Source organism: Candoia aspera, chromosome 3, assembly GCF_035149785.1.
Source record: "Candoia aspera isolate rCanAsp1 chromosome 3, rCanAsp1.hap2, whole genome shotgun sequence".
Taxonomy (NCBI): domain Eukaryota; kingdom Metazoa; phylum Chordata; class Lepidosauria; order Squamata; family Boidae; genus Candoia; species Candoia aspera.
The window spans coordinates 204,938,566-204,961,283 of record NC_086155.1 but is presented as its reverse complement, the minus strand read 5'-3'; the positions used below and the strand labels follow the sequence as shown (position 1 = coordinate 204,961,283).

The 22,718-nt window shown below is 45.3% G+C and overlaps 1 protein-coding gene across 1 annotated transcript in view; it reads left to right on the top strand.

Annotated features, from left to right (window-relative positions):
* Positions 1–16,923: 16,923 nt before the first annotated feature.
* The window catches only part of SLC45A4 (solute carrier family 45 member 4), an 84,997-nt gene continuing 79,202 nt past the window's right edge, over positions 16,924–22,718 (top strand). Inside the window, exon 1 of the mRNA XM_063299716.1 lies at positions 16,924–17,097. The gene's annotated coding sequence lies outside the window, so the exon portion shown is untranslated. The remainder of the gene's footprint in view (positions 17,098–22,718) is intronic.

Below are 22,718 nucleotides of genomic sequence, written 5' to 3'. Positions count from 1 at the left end.
TTGATGTAAGGTGTGAGTATCGTTTGAAGCCTGGAACCCTTTAGTAAATGCCCTCAATTTTAGTGGCCTTGAGAGCCTTCTCCTCCCTGCTGCCTGCCCCCCAAATTTCTCCCATTCTACTGTACTGTATCCACTTAAAAAGGGGGATCAAGACAATCTTGATGAAATGCATGATGACTTTTGCTGCAGTTTTTTTTTAAAAAAACAAGTTTCCCTGTTTAATTTTTTTGTTTTGTTTTACCTATCAGCTGCCTCCATTGTCCTGGAGTGGAATGATCATATAAATTAAATCATAGTGATAACAATCATCTCTCTCAACATGCAAGGCAATATGCATGTACCCTGGTTAAACTGACTGAAGGCATTCACCACTGATTTTTTTCTCCAGTTCAGAATTACAGGGCCCCCTGCCAAACCACAAACTTTGATAGTAATAACTGCAAAACTTTTGCTGCAGGCATGAAATGAGCCCTTTGACAGTTGACTAATGGTTTTTGCAAAGCCTGTTCATCCCCACTCCTCTTTAGCTGAATCTTAAAATAGCTGCCTGCACTTCATTTTAACAACTAGCCCAGTCCCCTGAGGACTGGTGCAACAGGATGGAAAAATCAGAATGCTTCCAGAACAGACTTGGGGCCTGGGCCATTTGCATCTCAAACCCTCATTCCTGGAATGGCCTGTTGTTCTACAAACAGCTTCTGCTGTGAGGGTCCTTCTATATTTTTCTTGTCCTTTCTTTGAAATTAAATATTAATACCATTAACCCAGATATACTGTTGAAGGATCTATTGGTTCTACTGCAACCATGAAGCTTTTCCTCTACTTATCTATGAGTCTGTCTGTCTCTCTGTCTCTCTGCCTATTTATCTATTATCTATCTATAGTATCTGTCTATCTGTCTGCCTGCCTGCCTCTGTCTGTCTGTCTGCCTATATCTGCCTGCCTGCCTATATCTGTCTGTCTGTCTGTCTATCTGCCTGCCTCTGTCTATCTGTCCATCTGTCTGTCTATCAATTGTCTGTCTATCTGCCTGCCTGTCTTTTTATCTATCTTAGAAGTAACGAAACCAGGTGAAACATTGGAAAGCTACTAAAAAGCACAGACACCTTAACTTTTAAGTAAGGAACTGAAGTTGATGAAATAGGTTAGAGTGGGTTGTAAACAGATTGCCTTAACATTGTACTGTATCTATAATCTGTCAATCCTTCCTTTCCTGGCACTGCATATTCACCAACTCTGAAAGAGGGAAAGGGCTTCAATGGCACCACCAGGACCACCATTTTGACTCTTTTGACTCCCCTTCTGCAGACGCCACTGTTTCCTAGAGCTCAGAATCTCAGCTTCCTTTGGACCCCACCCCCCACCCCCTCCCACGGGAATATGGACCAGGAGGAGACATCTTGGGTTCCGACGCTCACTCTTCCCAGAGGTGTTGGGGTCAAGATGTTAATAGAGTCCAGTCTGTGTTTGGTCTGCTTGATTAAGGAGATTTTATCATTTTTATGTATGGCTTTATGTTGTTCTCCACGTGGAGCTCATGGCAAGATGGGCAGCTGTATAAATTTACCAAGTAAACAAAGCCAATCATTATGATTTCTCATGGAGATTATGCAAGCAAGCCCATTAAATAGACTTCTGGAGTAGACAGCTTTTTTTAACGCAGGGAGCAAGGGACTTATTTAAAACACACACACACACACACACCCCTTTTGTCTTTCAATACAGTTACAGAAGAATCATGCAGTTTGGTTACTGTATTTATTTTAAAAGTAACGACCTATCCCCGAAACGCAAGATTAGACAGGAAAGAAAAGAGAAAAAAAACTTTTCTGTCTCTATTACCTTGTTGTTGTTGTCGTTGTTATGCTTTGCCAGTTTCAGGGAATACTCTCATTTAAAGACACATTATTTGAAAAATAAAAGAGTAAATAAAAATGCTGTTTGTTTAACTGGCAGACTAGGACAGCTTTTTTACAAAGCAAGCCTGAGTGCGTAGTTGAATATTTTTTTCAAATCAGAAATGGATTGCTGGTGATTTTTAAAACAAATGATGTTAACAGAACTTGCAACATAATATACCCCAGGCATCTGCCTCAGTTCCTACAATGGACTGTGTTTGCTTGTTCACAGCTTCCTTTCCTTCCGCACTCCGGTGAAAATGTTGCCTTAAGTGATTTTTGCTGACCTGTTCAGGATCCCCAGAAGGATGATCCAGGAAAAGGCGCATTTCCTTTTGCTTCACTTTCTATTCAAAAGACCTGGGAGTTCCCCGCTTAATGTGTGATGGATGGCAATTTATCTGACCCTCGGAGGCCCGCAAATACAGGAAGGAATTTTTATTGCTTTGGAGGGTGACCGGAGAAACACATTGCTTAGTCCTTGGCAACGAAAAGATGCACCCTGTGCAACAAGTAAAAACTAAACAGCTTTATTCCTTTAAAGAGAAAAGGTTGGTGTAGTGGTTCAAGGCACTGGGTTAAAAACTAGGTGACTGTGAGATTTAGTTGTGTGTTAGGCACAAAGCCAGCTGGGGTACTTTGTGCCAGTCCCACACTCTCAGCCCTAGGAAGAAGGCAAGCCACTTCTGAAAATGTTGCCAAGAAAATTGCAGGGACTTGTTCTTGCAGGAGTCGGGATTAACTTGAGGGCACAACTCATCATTACCATCCCCATCCTCATTATCCTCATCCCCATCATTTAGAAGCTGCCTTATCTGGCCATTCCACAACAACAACTTATAGTGATGCATACATGCAGACTGAAAAGAGACCTTTGCAGAAGTCTCTGTATCTCTTTGAGGAGGAAACACGGTGGTTGATGCCCTGATAAACACAACTACTCAGACATGCCCTAAAGAGGCAATATTATGGGATTTACCTGAATGAAAAGTAGCTGGGCAGGATGACAGGATCTTTCTTCCATTTTCCCTGCAGTGTTTATCTTGCTTCCCAAATGATTTCAGTGAAACAAGAGGCTTTACTCAAGCTGAGGTCGTGCAACAGGGATGAAAGGAATCTTAGGATCTTACTGGAGAAGAAGACCAAGTGGGGAAGGTGGAGCAGCTTCACCACATTTCAACGTTTTTAACAGCCTTTTCCAACACAAGACCAGATTGCACAAAGCCCGTGAAAATGGGAACAGTCCCATGGTGACGTGCTCTGCCCTCAGCAGGCACATGGGACACAGGCAGGTTGACTTCTGCAATCGCTCAATGTGTGCAGCAAAGTTCTGCAGAAAGACCAAGCTAACCCCAGAGAGGGATGTCAAGGGGCCGTTACCATCCGTCCTGATTCCCATGTCCTCTTGGTGTTGCATTATGTTATCTGATGGTGCTTCCTTTATGTATATATTTATTATTGAATTTATACACTCCCATTCAGTTTATTCCAACACAACAGTAAATTTAAACACAGAGAGAACTAAATTGGTACAGTTAAAATCAAAGCCACACATAGAACCAGATACCAGCTGGAACAGTCTGTGGTTGTCATGGCAGATTTGAAATCCTGAGTCACTTCTAACTAAGGAACTTAGACATGAACATTGGAATCCCCCCAAAAGAAGAAGTCTAGGACAACCCAGTCCCATTCCAGAGATCACCTCAGTTGGTTCAGTGAGAAAGGTTCTTGTGGAATCCACTGGGAGATTGTCCAGTTGATAGGACTGGGACTTCCCTTCAACCCCGTTGAGTCAGTGGAATGAGTGGATGTCCTGAACCATATTTATTTAGTTATGAAATATATCCAATCAGTGGAGTTCATGCAGATGGCAAAGTTATTTAAAATGTGAGAAACAATAATGTATAAATCATAAGATACATGAATAAAAGTTCCAGAAAGATAGAAGAATAAAATCCATAAAAGCCACTATTCAGTAGTCAAGAGAATAATATTAAATAAATAAGCAAACACAACTATAAAATGCCTGGGAGAGAAGAATGGCTTAGCTTGGCATTGAAATACACCGTATGGACACCAGGCTGGCCTCCTAGGGAAGGGCGTTCTGCAGATAGGACTCCTAGATGCAGAATGCTTTCTTCCTTATAGCCACCACCTAATTTCGCTTGGCAGGAACATCCTGAGCGGGACCTCCAAGGATGGCTAACAGTCTAGGAAGTTGTATAAACAAGGAAGCATTCCTTAAATGTTTTGGCCCTAAGCTGACCAGGGCTTCCAAGTTCAAGCGCCATGTCTTGAACTGTGCTTTGAAATGGATGGTAGTCAGGGTACTGTAACACAGTAACATGACTTGATCCTATCAGCAAGCTCCAGTTAGGAGTTGGGGCACCATTCTTGCACTTCAACTCCTTCCTCGGTGGACAGTTCCAGGTGATGTGTCAGGGAAGAGAGGATGAGTCCCTTGGGCATGCCAGTATGGGGCACCATTGGGCCTGATGGTCTCCCCCATCTTCCAGAACGTCTACATGAAACCATATTATTCAACAATGGTATTCCCTGTGACACCAAGCAAAAGGTGGACTCTGAAGAAGCAGAATAAGAAGAGTTCAGGTAGTCTTCATTTAGTGACCACAATTAGGACCAACTCAGTTGTTAAATGAAGCATTTGCTAAGTGAACCCGCAACTGTGCTTATGGTCTTACTTCAGCTTTCCTTTGCTTTACAGAACTGCGAAAGTCTAAATGCGAGGATCGATCGCAAAGTTGCTTTTTCATCACCGTTGTAACTGTGAACAGTCACTGTATGAGGCAGTCACTAAATGAGGAATACTTCTATTGATGCTTTTGAAATTTGGTGTTGCAGAAGGCTCCTGAGAAGACCGTGGACAACCAAGAAAACAAACAAATGGATCATCGAACAAATCAACCCAGAGTTCTCACTTGAGACACTAATGACCAGACTCAAATTATCCTACTTCAGACACATGATGCAAAGACCCAACTCTCTGGAGAATGCTCTAATACTGAAAAGGGTGGAAGGAAAGAGAAGAAGTGGATGACCAGCAGCAAGGAGGGTGGAGTTAGGTAAGTGATAATGGGTGCACTGTTGGAAGACCTGAAGGACCAGGTTAGGGACAGATCATCATGGAGAAAATCTATCTACATATGTGGTTGCTAAGAGTCAACACTGACTTGATGGCACATAAACACATAATAATCATCAGTTTTGTGATGGCAACCAGTTATATATCTCCTCCCCAGGCGATCTGAGAGACATGGTAGAAAACTTGTCCTGGTGCCTAGGGGTTGTCAAGGTCTGAACAGGAGAAACAGATTGAGACTGAAGCCTAGCAAGAAAGAGTGGCTGTTGGTTCAGAAGCCATCTAATTCTGGGACAATATCAACTTTAGCTCTGGACGAGGCTGTGCTCCTCTGGAAAGAGCTGGTACTCAGCTCCTGCTGCAACAGCAGGTGGAAGCTGTGGCCAGGATGACCTGTGCTCAGCCTTGACTAGTGTCAGTTGCAACCATTCCTGGAGTAGAGGGCACTGGCTACAATCCTTCATGACTTTGCCACCTCACAGATGGAATGTTGTAATGTGCTCTACGTGGGATGCCATGGAGGACCGGGTTACCCAGGACAACCCAGCATTGTCATGTAACTTTAAACTCCAACATGGCGTGGGGCCAAGTGATCTTCCTCCAAGTAAAATCTGCAGGTCCAAGTTGTACCTAAATGCTTTCAAGGAGACCCCACAGCAAGAGGAGACACAGAGGCAAACATTTTCTGCAGGACCTCCATCCTTTGGAATGCCCACCACCAGATATCAGGGGCCAGAAAGCACCAAAAAACATGGCTTGTCCAACAAGCATGTGGATCTTCAGGCCTAAGTCGGCAGAAGAACTTGGGTTTGTGATGGGATTTGGATGATGGACGGTGCTGTGTTTTACGATGTTAATTGTGATCAGTATAATGGAATGACTATTCCTATGATGTATTTTGACCAGTTTAATGATTATTGTATCATTAATATTGTTATTACGTTTGCATTTTGCTTCTTGGGAGCTGCTTAGAATCCAAATGATTGAAGTGGCATAAAAGCTTTTGTAATAAATGAATAAATAAGAGGACACGCTAATCAGGTCATTATGTAGCTTAAATTTATATCTCATCTTCCATCTCTTCCTCCCACCCTCCTTTAAATTCAAGATATTCTATATAGATTTTAGGAAACATCTTACTGAGTTACTGGACAAACCCTCCTGCTTAACTGTGGGCTTTCCAAATGTGTGTTATGGATATATTTCCTCTAATAAAGCCAAACTGTGTATCAGCTTGGACAGCTGGATCACGTTATAAATTAACCAAGATGAAATTGATACTTTGATTTCCATGGGAGATAAACACCCACCCACATACACTCACACCACCTGTTTATCTGGTTAATCATTATTGCCATTGTTTTGATACAAAGAAGTGTTTGCAAAAAGTTTTAAGCAGAGAATAACATTCTTATACTTACCCTGCAAAGATCACTCATACCCTTGTATTTAAAAAATCCTTCCTTAAGAAGCATGAGGGCAATTTTGTATCTTGTATATTATTAGCTTGTATTCTAGTAGTAATAATTTTATTTGGTATGTACTTATATTGAGGTGTAATACAAGGCCTATTTTTCCCTACAACAGCCCTGTGAGGTAGGTTGGGCTGAAAGAGGGATTGGCCCAAAGCCTCCAGTTAGCTTCCATGGACATAATGGCATGTGGGAATGACCCTGGGAGACAGGAAGGAGAGCCACAGACTGGACAACCAGCATACAAAAGGTATCTCAACCCACAGAAGAAAAGGGGATGTGGGAAGCATTTCAGAAGGGACCCTCCCTAGTTTTCCAGAGAGTAAAAGGAAAGAGGGGGGAGAAATACTTTCAGACTTGCAAGATTTGGTTAATGTAACGTTACAATAAAGATTGAGCTAGCATGTGTGGTTGTGCTTCATGTCTGGACTACCTCAAAGGGCTAACAGTGGCTGAGGATAAGCTAGAACCTCAATCTCTCTGCTTCTAGTCCAATGCTTCTAGTCCCCCATTGGGGGGAGATGGGCAGTGATACAAATTTAATTAAATAAATAATTGAATAAAATAAAATACTTTAACCCAGTGTTTCTCAACCTTGGCAACTTTAAGATGGGTGGACTTCAATTCCCAGAGTTCCCCAGCCAGCTGGCTGGGGAACTCTGGGAGTTGAAGTTCACCCATCTTAAAATTGCCAAGGTTGAGAAACAGGGATTTAACCACTCCACCACACCAGCTTTCTGAGTTAAAAAGTTCATCTTTATGCTTGTTTCTAATTAATATATCCAACAGAAGAGAACATCTGTAGCTCAGGGTCAAACTGTTGGGTTCTTGGTGTTCTCTGAGCTTGGTTGTCTTCCTGCAGACATTTCATCGCCAGGCTGGGTAACATCATCAGTGCGAGGGGGAGGGTTGATGATGTTACCCAGCCTGGCGATGAAATGTCTGCAGGAAGACAACCAAGCTGAGAGAACACCAAGAACCCAACAATTAATATTCCATTTCCGTACCAGAACTGAAGAAAGACACGTTTCCATTTTACAAAGAGAACTTTAAAGCAATGGCAGAGCAGTTGTTGTTCTAGCTGAAGATCCAAATTTATTCCATAGGTTTTCCAGGTAAGGTAGAGAAGACCTGGAACCCTGAGTAGAGAATGGCTGTGTTCACACAACATACAAAACCAGGTGAGGTTATTTCTTCGTTAGTTGGTTATCCCTTGGCTAGTTATTTAGTGATTTAGTATGTTGTGCAAGCCTTAACTGTTTGATTAGTTTCTGGTCAATGTATTGTGCAAACTGGGAAAATGGATTACCAGTAGTCTTCAAGTTATGGCCACTCGTTCAACGACCATTCAAAGTTACAATGGTACTGAAAGCATGGTACTTACGACCGGTCCTCAAAATTCCGGCAATTGCAGCACCGTCATGGTCACGTGATCACGATTTGGGCACTTGGCAACCGGCTCGCACTTATGATGGTTGCAGCATCCCACGGTCACCTGACCACCTTTTGCGACCTTCCCCTGCGGCTTCCCACAAGCAAAGTCAATGGAGAAGCCTGCAGGGAAGGTCACAAGTCATTCTGCAGATTGCGTCTTCTGCTTTTTCTCCCAGGGATCTTGTACTCCGCAGCACCCCCTGCCTGCCCACACTCCCCAGCACCTGCCCGAGGCACCCCCCACCCCCATGGTGCCCGCGCACCCCCTGCGCTCCTTGCCTGGGACTCTCACCTCTTCCTGCTTAACAACCCACATGTCCTGGAGTTACAACAGCAACCAGAACTGCAGGATTGCCATCGCTAAGTGATATGGTCACATGATGTCACGCTTCACAACTGCATCACTATGCAATGGAAATCCCAGTCTCAATTGTTGTCATAACCTGAGGACTACCTGTAATTCAGCAATCAGATTAAACCTCAGTGTGATTCCAACAATAACACTGGATGGGCCCATTTTCTGTCACACTCTGAGGCATCTGCCTATTTCCTAAGGCCTGCATTTCATACAGTCTTTGTAGACCAGATGAGGGCCCATTAGAAGCAACGATATTATACTTCATTCAAGATTTAAAAAACAGTTGCATGGGAAACTCCTAGTATTCCAGAATTCCACAGAATATTGCCTTTTTACTCCAAGAACGTGCAATTCTGAGGACCAGGGAGGTGAGGGCTTGGGGGGAACATCAGAACACAAAGTTTTGCCCATCTCTATTTTCAAAAGCTGCAAAAACAATTGCTTGTTACATTGGCTGCCTTATTTATCAGGAAAAGAGGTCCCATATTCATACATTCTGCTTGTTGGCAGATGTTTCACTGTGGTTGGAAAACCATAGGACGTGGTTTAACACATTTGGTAAACCCAACAAATTATGCTTAACATGATGCCCACAGCTTAATTCAAAGTAGGTCCCATTCACCAGACTAAAAGATGGCCCTTTGACACGCCAACCCCTTTCTGAGTAGTCAAAGAGAATATGGAGAAGCATCTTGGCTTGGTCCAAAGGCTGTTCCCGCCTGATGCCAAGGAGAAGCTGCCAGGAGCATATTTCCCACACTTTCCTCTTGAACTGTTATGAACCTTTGTGACTTTCTTTTGCAAAGCAGATGCTTTGTCACTAAGCTCCCAATTTAACTAAAGAGTCCTTGAACCACACTCAGATCCTGGTGACTCCAGAGAGAGATCCATATAATTTTCTTGGCAATAATACTTAGTTCATTTAGCATTGCCTTATTCTGGGGAGGGGATAGATGATATGGGAGAGAGAGAGAGAGAGAGAGAGAGAGAGGGATGATAGAGACAGATAGAGATGATAGATGATTGATTGATGATAGGTAGGTAGGTAGATAGATACTGTAGGTAGATACTGTAGATAGACAGACAGACAGGCAGACAGACAGATAGATACTGTAGATAGAAAGATACTGTAGATAAATATAGATAGGTAGGTAGGTAGGTAGTCTATCCAGTGTTTCTCAAGCTCAGCAAATTTAAGATGTGTGGACTTCAGCCTCTCTGTTGAGGTTGAGAAACACTGAGCTAGACCACAACTCTAAGATTTCTGGGGGCCACCCATTTACATACTACCCAGTAGGTCTGGCTCTCCCTAATTTTTTGAGATCAGCCAAAGTTGGCTAGATCTTGTGCTTTAGCTGGTGCTAGAGATACTAAGTAGCCAAAATGACCAGAAGCACTGACAGTCCTATTTAGTGACCTGCATGGCAATTCAGAATTGCACGTTCTGCAAAAAATGCTGTCCTTAATCTCTCATTGTAAAGGGGCAACAACAACTCCAGGGTCCAATATTATTAAAGAGGAAGGAAAACATCTTCATCTGCATCTCCCTGGCATGTTTAATTTTATGCATTTTTCTCTTATCCTCATTCTCTTGCTGGCTTTTTTCCCAAGCTAAAAAGCCTCCAATATTGTAAACTTTCATCTTTCAAGTGTTGCTCTAATTCAAGATCATGTGGTTGATCCAGTCCTGCAAGAGATGTTGACTTCACATTTTTCCATATTGCTTTTCCAAAGGGCACCTTGACATCGGTCTCTGGTCTGGCTGGACTAAGCATCAAAGGATTAAACCCTGACTCTTTTAATTAATTACTTATTAATGCCGTTGCTCAAAAAAGGCATTATGCAGCCCATAGTAACTTTTTTTAAAATGTGCAGGCTTTTTATCAGCTATTTATCTCTGGATGCAAATGGTCTTGCCTTGTTTTTTTGACTCCAGGAATCCTGCAGTTTGTGGCAGAGGGCAGCAAAGGAAAGAAATTTCATTTATTTATGTTGTTTAGTAATCACACTGATAACCTGCCAAATCAATCAGAGATTATTGGTGGCTTATAATGATAAAAACTATTTTTCCCTGCCTCAGGGTTATAGCTAAGGGAGATGACCCCCTCCCCATTCCCTTTATGCCCTTCTAAACGTTTCAGGTTAAATGGTACGTCCCAGACTGGCTCAAACAAGCAGGACCTCAGTTCTTGGCCATGCACTCCAAGACTCTGGGGCTAGCTATGATCTAGTTTAGGTATGGCATGTGAACAGAGCCTAAGGTGCCCCAGGATGCCCTCCTCTTCTTATTCCCATGCAAAGGAGAAGCGAAAGCATTGCACGAGGACCACCTGCCCACCACCTTCACTGCCCAATAGGTCAGAAAGCCCCAGGACAGCCCCCATCAGGACAGAAAAGGTCTACTTTCTGTCTTCCAAATGTGGCATAAGTACTGGATGGAAATATCTCATGCCATCCCAAACTGGGAACTGCATTCAGGCCTTCCACACTCATGTGCTAAATTCCTAAGTTGGAAAGGGAAATGCTGCTCAGATCCTGCTCAAAAGGGTGAACAGCAACCAGTGAAGAACACCTGGAGAAAATTGAGCGTAGATGGGGAAACAGCTGGATCTCCCCATCCCCCTTTCTTCCAGAAATGTGCTAAGAATGTAGGTCATCAGGCAGATATTCTACTCCTTACCCAAGAAGCTGCAGAGTGCTGTGACCCAGCGTTGGGCTTTCTGTTGATGGGAGAGTACAGGGACTTTGTAAATAAAGCCAGTATTATAGACCCAGACAAAGAGAACATAAGAGGCAGCAAACAGCATTTGCCCTTTTTCTAGGCAGCAGTTCCTCCATTGCATGTCAAAAAAAAAAAGGCACTGCAAACTGCTGTTCAGAAGATCAACTAGCCCTGATTCCTTCCAAGATCCACGCAACTTCCTAGAGAGGTGCTGTGAAGAGCAGGACTTCTCTAGGAATATCATTTCTATTGCCATTCTGATTTTTACCTCTTTGCGGTCCTACACGCACTGTTGGAAAATGGGCAGAAAATACTGTGAGCATGTAGGTGCTTCCCACCAGCCTTTGATAGTGGTGATCAAAAAATGGCTCCATTTTTATTATTATTCATGCCAATGAGAAAAGGAAGACAAGGGGGGCAGGGGGGAAGAAGGATAGTTGCACTACATCTGGAGGGTATCAAGTGGGGGAAGGCTCGTGTGAGCACTCAGTCAGCTTGTTTAAAAAAGGGAACAAGTTTAAATGGTCTTCTCAGGAGCATTTCAGGACTTGAAAGACCTCTTTTCATCCCACCCACTGCTCAGGCATCCAGATCCTACTCACCCCCTTGATGTGCAAACTGATGATCTCCTGCAGCCCACACTCCAGATTCCTTTTCTCAGCTGAAAGGAACTATCGTGTCTTCAGTAGAGATTTGCTGGCCATGTTCCAGCAATGGAGGTATTTCTTCAAGGGAACAGCCCACCCTATACAGGTACACACATCTCAAAAACCTGGAGCACTTGCAGAAGGCACAGATCAGATGGACATAGTTTTTCTCCCATTTCAATTTTTTTAACACCTATGTTCCTAGTTCATAGAATTAGGAGCTGCCAGACGCACTCATCCACAAGCTTAAATAAGATATTCCTTGACCTTGCAAGGATGTTGGAACAGAACCATTTTACCACCCCCTGCCACAAAGGGCACTCCAGAGAAGCTAGGGCAGGCAGCAGATCTGTCGTGCTTGTATCACAGGACCCTTACGTCAGGGCTCAGATGGATGACCTCCAGGAAACCCAGCAGACTAATCCTTGTTGCTTTCTCTGTGACTAAAGGATGCTTGTTTTGCAAGCGTCATTAATTTCTCCCTCTTCCTCTCAAGGAAAAGGTGCCACAGCTTTGCCAGGATAATAAAACTGCTGGATGCGCAGGAATGTTCAAAATGTCGCATCTTGCTCTCGAGCACTTTTGGTGGTCAAGAGCGAGATCTGATGTTAAAGACTAAACTTTGTCCCGTCGTGTCTGTCACTAAAGGCTAAGACCATCATGATAAACCTGGCTGGTTTGTTCCAGCTGCTCTCAATACCTCCTTGACCATGGGACATGGTTTCCCTGGATTTTATTACCAATCTTCCAGCTGCAAAAGACTATTTTTGGTGGTAGTAGATTTGTTTATCTCATTTTATACCTTGCAATGGATTACCGTTGGCTCAGGAAGCACAACCCTTTCTAAACCACATTTTTTCAGTGCAGGCGTTCAGTTAAACAAGCGATCTTGGATTGTGGCTCTCAATTTACAGTTTTGAAAGGCCCATTTCCACTTATTGGACATTTGTCTTCTTCTCATAATTCACAATCTAACAGGCAATTGGAGAAAACACACACATTATTTGAACAGAATTTGTACTGCTACAGGTCATCCTTGTTTAGCGACCACAGTTGGGACCGGCAGCTCGGTTGTGAAGTGAAATGGTCGCTAAGCAGGAAATCACATGACTACAACTGTGCTTTCCTTTTCCCCACTCCCCCACCCTTTGGAATGCTCATCCCAGTGCTGGGATAATTAGCAAGAAGAGAATTAATGCATGCATTTACATTCATTGGAGAGGAAGGGATTACAAGAGAGTAAGCAGGCACACAATGGGGAATGCACATCAAAAGGAATGAGGTGGTGCCTGGCAGCCCTGAGTGCACTACTCAAACGGCTAGTGTATTCCCCATTGTGTGTCTGCTTACTCTCTTACAATTCCTTCCTCTCCAATCTCTCTGCTTTGCAGGGGGAGGGAGGGGAGAAAAAAACAGGTCAGGCACAGGAGAGGTTGCCTACAGAGACTGCTTGGTTTTTTTTTCTTTTTTCCCCCTTGCTTGTTTAAGCTCCGGGTTCCTTCAATTAAATAATGCATCTATCATGACCCTGAAGCGCACCTCCTCTGTAGCTGCACCAGTCCTCTGACCTGGCTCTTCATGCAGGCCTTTGGTGAGGGACAGTGAGACCTCTCGCTTTATACCATTTGGTCTGTTGCGCTTGCCATCTTTTACTTTGTATTGGTTTTACTGTAGTTTGTTGACTGTTGTGAGCTGCCCAGAGACACTGGGCATCAGGTGGCATACAAGTTGAGAAGGCTGTAAAGAAAGGGGACAGAAGGGGCGTTCCAGGCAGAAGGTCTGCAACCAAGAAAGGCTGGAAAGAAAATACTCCTGAGAGTGATTGCCACATAATAGCAGCATTCACACGTTATAACTTGGCTTATCTAACCATGACTGGCTGAATAAACCATAACTGGCCGAATTCACATTTTGTGGTTGTTTACAAACCAGGACAGCCAGGTTCAGACAACATACTTGGCCACAATCAATCAAATCACATGATACTTAGTGCTGCATGTACACATTATTTAATAATGATGATGATCTATTAAATTTATATGCCACCCAACTCCCAGCAACTCTGGGCGGTTACAATTGTTAAAAAACATTTAAGAACAAAACACAATTCAAAAACACAAAAAACAGTATGAGACAAAATATATATACCAATCAGACATCTTCCTCTGCATATTTCCTGAACCTCTCCCCGTAACGTCCTATTAGAGCGACGTTTAAACAAACAGAAGCAGAAATTATAAATTCTGTTCCTCTTGCATGAAGCCAGCCTACCGCCTTTTGCTGTGGTCAGCACCCACAACAGTTCTTGCAAAGCAGGAACTGTTTTTGCTACCCCGCGATTTGGGGGCCATCTGATTTTTCTCTCCAATCTAATTCCGCAGTTAAGATTTTTCTGCTGCGGCTTCATCAAACATCAGGGCTGTGGGTGGGAGCGATGAATGTAAACCTCATCCCAAAGGTGACAAGAGATTTACTTAGGAAGTGTGCTCTGTACATGTTCAGCAAGCAAGATCAAAAGAGCTCAAGACTTAGCAAGACTCGGGGTTTAATCTGTGCTCTTAAGGCCTAAGTGTGTTTCCTCTGCCAGGGCTCAAGTCCTGGAATTTCTGAACATGTCCTAGACCAGTGTTTCTCAACTTTGACAACTTTGAGACATCAGCTCCCAGAATTCCCCAGCCAGTCTTAAACCTGCCAAGGTTGAGAAACTCTGTTGTAGACTACATCTAGAATGCCTGAACTATGGAGATAGTTACTGAAACTCTCATATACAATGGCTGAAAGAGACAAATGTGTTCAGAGAATGGTGATTTTAGGGGGAAAAATCAGGTGCATTATCCTGTTTTCTTGTTGTTTATTCGTTTAGTCGCTTCCAGCTCTTCGTGACTTCATGGACCAGCCCACGCCAGAGCTTCCTGTCAGTCGTCAACACCCCCAGCTCCCCCAGGGACGAGTCCGTCACCTCTAGAATGTCATCCACCCACCTTGCCCTTGGTCGGCCCCTCTTCCTTTTGCCTTCTACTCTCCCCAGCATCAGCATCTTCTCCAGGGTGTCCTGTCTTCTCATTAGGTGGCCAAAGTACTTCAGTTTTGCCTTTAATTTCATTCCCTCAAGTGAGCAGTCTGGCTTTATTTCCTGGAGGATGGACTGGTTTGATCTTCTTGCAGTCCAAGGCACTCTCAGAATTTTCCTCCAACACCACAGTTCAAAAGCATCGATCTTCCTTCTCTCAGCCTTCCTTATGGTCCAGCTCTCGCAGCCATATGTCACTACAGGGAACATCATTGCTTTAACTATGCGGGCCTTTGTTGTCAGTGTGATGTCTCTGCTCTTAACTATTTGATCGAGATTTGTCATTGCTCTTCTCCCAAGGATTAAGCGTCTTCTGATTTCCTGACTGCAATCAGCATCCGCAGTAATCTTCGCACCTGGAAATACAAAGTCTTTCACTGCTTCTACATTTTCTCCCTCTATTTGCCAGTTATCAATCAAGCTGGTTGCCATAATCTTGGTTTTTTTGAGGTTTAGCTGCAAGCCAGCTTTTGCACTTTCTTCTTTCACCTATCCTGTTTTCTAGAAATTAAAAATTTCTCTACCCTCCAAACCAGTTTTTCAAACTTGGCAACTTTAAGATGTGTGGACTTCAACTCCCAGAATTCCCCAGCCAGCATCTTATAGCTGCCAAGTTTGAAAAACCCTGCTCCAAATTTTAATCTGCAAATATAAATTTTTCTGGGCTTTTCACCAGAAATCCTGTCACTTAGGCTGTTTGCGGGCCGCATTCCTACCTTTTTGCTTTTTTGTCTTTTAATGCAACTTAGCTCAGCTCCTCTGGGTTCCATATCACAAATTGCAGGCAATTGTTGTGAAACAACGCATCTTATACATTGGCTGGTAGCGAGACAGTTGCAGTTACTGGCTTTCTTTTTCTGATAGACAATCGCTTCTGCTGTTGCAGTTGTTGATTCTGAATACGTTTTCACACTTGTTTCTATAACTTCTAGAATCTCAACCAGTAAAAGTAGGTTCACCACCTTTTGGGTGACTGGTTCCACCATAAATCATTCTTACGCTTCAGAATCTACCTTTAATTCTATACCAATTAAAATGCAAATTAAAATAAGAGAGTTGCAGAATAATATCCCCTGTTCATTATGTTCTAATAGGAAATGTTCCTTGGACCAAATTCCAGCCTTTTATTAATGCTAGGTGGGATTTTAAGAGGTTTAGTAGGCCCTGTGCATGCCACTTTAAATCTATCTGGAGGAGCAGTGAAAAACAAGAAGATAGATCTACATATCGTGCCAAAGAAAAGGTACTTGTTAAAGTATCTCAGACACATAAATGCAAAAGCAGGCAAGTGGAAACATGTTTTTCTCCCATGTGTCAAATATGGCAACAGTAACATTATGGAGGCGTTTAAAAAGAGAGAGTCAGTTTGGTGCAGTGAGTAAGATACCCGATGAAAAACATATAAAAGCCGGCACAGTGACTTTGGGGCAGTCAGCATAACCGACCTCACAGGATTGTTGTTGTGAGAAAAATAGGAGGCAGGAGCATTATATGCTCTTGAATTGTACGAATAAAGGCAGGATATAAATCTAAGAATAATACATGATCAGTGAAAAGGCTTAAGGCAAGGGAGTATTTTAAGGGCGCAGTTTTAAGTGGAATCCCTGGAGGTAAGCAGCCCTCAAGGCAGGGGGACTGGAGAAAGCAACATCCATGCTGATTAGCAGCACGAGGGTCACCCTCCACGAACTTGTCCAATCCACTTTCGAAGCCTGCCCAGGGGCCCCCGGGGCACGTCAAGATGGCAATTCCGAAGGAAGGAGGGGAACTATCGCGTTGGTCCGGATTCTCCCATCCCTCCGCGGGCGCAGATCCGAGAGGCCCGCTTGGATCGGGAGACCAGGAGGAAGCATTCAGGTCCCCCCTCCATTGCACCGGTCTTGCCCACGCGGAGCCAGCTCTTCCCCGCCCTCCTCACAACGAGCCTGCGAGGTAGGCGATTTGGACGGAGTCCAAGCCACCCACGTGCTCCGCCCGCCTGTCCCGCCTCGTCCACCTTTCCGCGGGCGACGTCACCGGCCCCGCGTGTTCGCTCACCCTCGCGCCCGCGCGGCCAATCAGGGCGCGCCTTCCCGGGCGGGCGGGGGGCGCCCTCTCCACCCCCTCATTGGCTGCGCGCCTGGGCCGCCCTCCCGCTTTGCATATTGATGAGCGGGCGGGCGCGAGGGCGGGGCGGAAGCGGAAGCGTTGCGCGGAGACGGTTTCCGAGGAGTCGAGGGTATAAAGCGCCCGACGCTGGTGGCCCGTCGCCGTTCCTGCCGCCCCTCGCGAGTCGTGGCCGCGCCGGACGCCCCGCAGCCCCCGACCAGACCCGTCCCGCGCGGCGTCAGCGCAGCCGGCCCCTGCCAGGGGGAGCAGCCGGGCCTCGGCGGAGCAGCGCGGTCCGTGAGGAGCAGGTACCGGCCGAGCCGGCGAGGAGGTCGGCCGAGCCGGCCCTCCGACCGATGGGTGGCGTTTGGCTAGTTGGACGGAGCGGGGGAGGGGCGTCCTCACGGCCTCTTTGCCCGTGACACGCATCTGCACGTCGGAACGCGCGCGCCGGGGTTCCCCGCCCCCGCTGCTCCCTTCTTCTGCCGGCGCGTGTCAGAGACTCTGCGGCCCCGTGGCGACCGGGGTCGAGCCTCCCTTGCCAGTCGGCTGTCCTCCCGATGCGCGGGGACCCCAATTCCCTGCACCCCCGAAGGCGGATGCTGGGAATTGTCACCTTGGCGCACCTGGAGGGCACCAGGCTGGGGAGGAGCGGGGCTGCAGGAGCGGGTGCCGCGATGGCGGGATGCAGGGGCTTGCCCGATCCTTTCCGATCGCGCTGCTTCGGATTTGCCAGGTCTCCTCTGCTGCGGATTCCGCTTCTCCTTCCAAACGGCCCCCGAAAAGGGCTGCCCGCCTGGGTTGGGTTGGAGCAGGTGGCCCCCCATCCAGCCTTCGTCGCCTCTCGGTGGTGGCCGGAGAGATGCAGGCGGCTCCGGCCGGCTCGCGGGTTGCCGCGATTGCTCCGTTCTCATCGAGGCTGGCTCTCCATCCAGCCATTGCTAGCCCAAGCCAGATGCCGTTGTTACATAACCCCGGGCTTGTGAGAAGCGCATCCTTCCTGGGCCCCCAAACTCTTCCCCTCAGAGGTGAACCTTCCTTGCTGCAGAGCTGCCCCTTTTCCACTGTTTTCCTAGCCCTTAGGATGCTCTTCAATTCTGTGTCTCTGGATGGGTTTGTCCCCCAGGCATAAATTGGGGGCAGTTTGGTGAAAAAACATTCCTGTAACCCAGCCTTTCCTCTGCATGATACTCTCCGGGTAGGTTGGACGATAACATCCATCCTCTTCTGGAAGAAGAGGGCACTTGCGGTCTCATTCTTTGGTGGGACAAAACAGTCCTGACAGGTGAAAAAATAGATTTCCGGGGACCATCCCCTTCTGGGGGAGAACTGCTTGGGTTTACAGGAGGTACATTGGCTGGAAGGAGATGGAGGAAGGTGTTAACTTAAGGAGTGGCTTTGGAAAAGGAGTTGTGGCATGAAGGGGATCCTCTGATCTGGCCCAATGTGCATTACGTAACTTAAGGGTTCATTAGAAAGCCTTCAGAGTGAAAATCTTGGAGGGCTGACGAGGCGGATGAGCAGGGTGGAGGAAAGGATTCCTGTACTGGAGAACGGTCCCTGGCTGGGGCTTAAAGGAGAACATTTGACATGGTGATTAGCTCTGCCTGGAGAGAGAAGTTGGAGGTCAAAGAGTGGGCCTCTAGGGAGGCCCACAGAGGTTGTGGGGGGAGTTGGCTGTAGGACAGACACTGGAATGATGCTTTAGCAGGACAGAGGACAGATTTAGATGCGGGAAGGCTCTTGAGGAACGTGCTTCATTGGGAATGGTTGATGAGGCTTTCCTGGCAAAGACAGGGAACTCAAGATGCTGAGGAAGGCTACTGAGTGGAAGAATGGAGTGGAATTTGGAGATGGGGCGGCGGGAGCCCGTGGGAGGGAAAGGAAGACCCAGAGGAGAGGGTGGAGGCATTGCCAGGAACCACAACTGCCTGCTTGATGCGAAAGGCACCTCAAGGAATAACTGGTGTTTGTAAGAGTTCACAAGCTTGTGAAGGCACGAGGAGGGGGCGGACCAAGTGAGGGAGCTTGGAAGGAGGAAGAGATTTCAGGGGTTACACAGTGAAGCAGAGGAGCAGAAGGATTGTCCAGAGGCTTCTGCAGATGCCAGGTAGAAGAGAGGGGTCCTTTGATGGCGGTTGGAACAGATTTCAGGGTGGTTGTCTGAATTAGCTGCGGAAGCCAAAATGAGATTGCCTGCAGAAGGCGTCTGAGGTTGCTTGGCAGGAGAAGACATCTTTCCTTGTGAGTTGGGGGCTTCTGCTAGTGGGAGAAATGAACTTAGGGGTCTCTGCATGGGGAGTGGGACAGTCAACAGTGGCAAACAATGATGCTCTAACAGGTTTCCTAGTAGGATGAAGGATTTTAGACTCAAGAGGTTAGATCTGCTCAAGGCAATATGAATAAAAAGGCAGTTGTACTGTTGGGAAAGCAAGGCCACCTTAAGCTGCTCTTTAAGGCATGTTATCCAAGAAAAGATGGAAGAAGTGAGAAGCAAATAAATGTTCCTGGAAACTGAAATAAACTTTATGCTCTTTGGCATGCTTGTGTAGGCAACTGTTCACAACATGGTTGTGGGGTGGAAAGAGAGAAACATTTCCTACAGTTAGAGCAGTGTTTCTCAGCCTTGGCAACTAAGATGGGTGGACTTCAACAGGTGGAATTCTGGGAGTTGAAGTCCACCCGTCTTAAAGTTGCCAACGTTGAGAAACCCTGAGTTAGAAAGTGGATAGCAGAAACCTTTGCCAAATGGAAATATTGGGGCTTAGGAACTGAGGGAGGGAAGGTACAGAAACCAAGTGCTAAACAAGTCTGAGGTAAATCAGGAACTCTGGATGACTTGCAGTTCAGCAAGAAAATACTGTTTTTCCACCCAGCCCAGCAGCTGAAAAGCAAAATGTGGGGCATGTGTAACCTGAACAGACTTTTACAGGAAGATAATTCTTCAGTTCAGACTGTCCTCAGAGTAACTGTTTATTAATTCCAAAAGATAAATCATGCATTTAATTATAGATGTTCAAATCATGCTGTTCAGTCTGAAATCAGGGTGCCAAATGGGTACTTGTATGCCAACTGGGGAGGCTTAATCCTTCCTTCTGCAGCCCCTTCCCAAATTCACCCCACCTTCACAGAGCAATTAAAAGGAGGAACAAGTCTGTTAGTGGAGTAGTGAACCCTCAGGATAGAATGGAGTTTGGCATAAAAAACCCAAACTCAGAAGCAAATAAAAAGTGAGGAAAACCTTAATATCAGATATTTACCATAGGATGCCTCTCAGGCTGTAACTTAGGCACCTGTCCTGGTTAGTAAATATATTGGCATTCTCATCAAATAAACCCAGCCAGTCCAAGGTCTTAGTCTTGGTTAAAGCCAGAATGGAGGACCACCATGCAGGCTCGGTATCTGGTCCATGGAGGCCCCAATCTTCCCATCTCTTTCCTCACAGGCAGGTAGGATTGAGCACTGCCTGCCTCGACTTACACCTGGAGAGAAGACCATGGGCCTCATGCACACAGAAGGGGCCATCATTTCCCCACATGCAAGGAAGGCACACTGTCCTCTGAGTGGAAGCAGAATCCTCATTTTTTGAGCTCTTTTCATACCAGCTGGCTTGCCAGAGGTCTGGGGGCAGTGATCCCTGCTTTGAAGGACAGGGATGAGGGCTTTAGGACCAGCTTTTCCTTTCCAGAACCTCAAGGAACAGCAGGCTTTAAAAAATGGCTGGAGATGGAGTAGGGTAAGACATTTCCCAAATAGAATTAAAGAACAAGGTAGCCTATTTCCAGCCTCAGCATTGAGTTTGCCAGCATCTCCATAAAAATTCCCCTGAGTTTTTTTTAGTTTTAGCAGCCTAGAATGGGCAGAAGGCACCTTTTTCCTTTCATAACAAACGGCTTCAAATTATGCAGTCATTACTTGCAAGCTCCTGCAAATCACTCAGATCAACCTGTAATTTGGGATGTAACTTTTGCCTGTTGCTGCAGTGAAGGTTCAAACAGGATGGTGGCTGATGCAGCTGGAGAAATGGACTTGTGAGCAGACAGGTGATTTGGGGGGAGGACAAGAACTGCTTCTGGAGGAGGTTGAGTTTATGGGCTTTACAGTACTTAGATGTCAGGCAAACATTCTTCATCTGTACAACTGAAGTGCTCCACTAAAAATGTTTATACTATCAAAATTTTCTAATTTGGGGCCCTCCTGGCGTAGGGAACTGTGTATTATCCGAGGTTATAGGTACTTGATGGGTATGGCTTAAAACCAGGTTTATTTAGGAAGGGCCACCGTGGAATTCTTTATGGTACAGGAATAATTACACATCAGTGATAACCCTGGCAATCAATCCACTTAAATTATGCTGACTGAAATGTAAACAGTCACTTGTGGTGATTAAGGAAAATGCTTTAGTTTGCATATTTGCGGTCTGCTTCTGAGCAGGGTGAAGTCTTTTGTCCTCTGTTTTGGAGTAGGAAGTATACACTTGCCTCATAGATGCAGGCACAGTTAACTGCTGACCTGCAAGTTTAAGAGCGTAATGTATGACATTTGGGCAGTTCTTGGATCTAAAATATATTTTAGACTTTCAAAATCAGTTGCTCTCAAGCAAGTCACAATGCATGTAAAAAGGAGCAGAGCTCCTGAAATCTATCAGTCATTTTACCATGGATATTCATGGTTTGGTTCTTGTGAAAAAGCCAGAGGGTATATTTAGGGTTATTGATTGATTGATTTCTATAGCTGCCCACCTCAGCGAGTGACTCTGGGTGGCTTTATTTTTCATGGTTCAAAAAGTTTTGGGGGTGGGGTGGATAACATCAGAGAAAGAACCCTTTGATGACCTTGAAGCCAACCCTTGAAAAATGTAACTTATTTTCCTGATGACTGTCCCTGCAATTCAGTGACTGCATGTTAGCATTCCATCAGTTTCTTGCCTGTTCTTTTGGTTGAGGTGGACAATTATTCCAGCTCCAGAAGATTTAAGAGTCCAGTGATGCATAGGGATAACCAGGCTAAGCCATTAACAGTAGGAGCATCTGCAAGACTAAACAGAAATCTCTGGTCCTTGCCTGTCCTTTGTGGATTAACACCAAGGTTTGGGATTTAGGTTCCCTGGGATATGTGGATGCCCGTCTCCAACCCATCTGTAACTGAGAATTGTAAACAACTGGGACCTTATGCAAGCACACGCTGCTTCAAATGGCTTGCCAGGACGTCTCTCCTATTATGTGTGTCACATTCCCTTGCCTGGTTTAGGCAGCACTGCTCATGTTTGTTGGAAATTGGCTGGATTTCTTGGTGGTGCAGGTGGGTGGATATTGGCTTGGCTTTGGGTGAAGAACAAGCATTAAGTTCAAAACAGTATGCTAACTTAGAGGTAGAAGTTGTCCTCCTAGCTCTGAAGCAGTCACTTAGATATTTTGGTGTGTTGGCTGCCCAGTACATAATATTCTCTCTAATTGCTCTGCAGAGGAAGGCAGTTTTGTTTTCTGCAATTAGAAGGATGAGCTTTCGGTTTAAAAAAAATGAGTGGGTTGTCTTTAAAGTAAGCTGGTATATTTAAAGGCTGTGCCTTTAAATGAATTTAAATGCTTTTGTAAGGATCACTTCAGAACCAATTTTCCTTAAGAACGGGCTTGGGATTTTAAAAGGGAAATGACATTGTTTATGGTCTTGGAGCAATCTAGCACTTTGCAAGAAAGATTAAAGTAACTCCAGCTTCAGTTATGTTTCTGAAAGCAGATATCTGGGATTTCTTTCTACTGGGGAGACTGCCAAAAAGGTGGCAATTGCTGATGTTGAAATATAAGCACGTATCAAGGTAGCAGGAGCCTACCGTTGTCTTGAAAATAGGATAAAGTTTTCAGAAGCACATCTTTAATCTAGTGGGCCTTAGTCCTTTTTTTGGTGTGTGGTTTTGTTGTTGTTTGCTTGT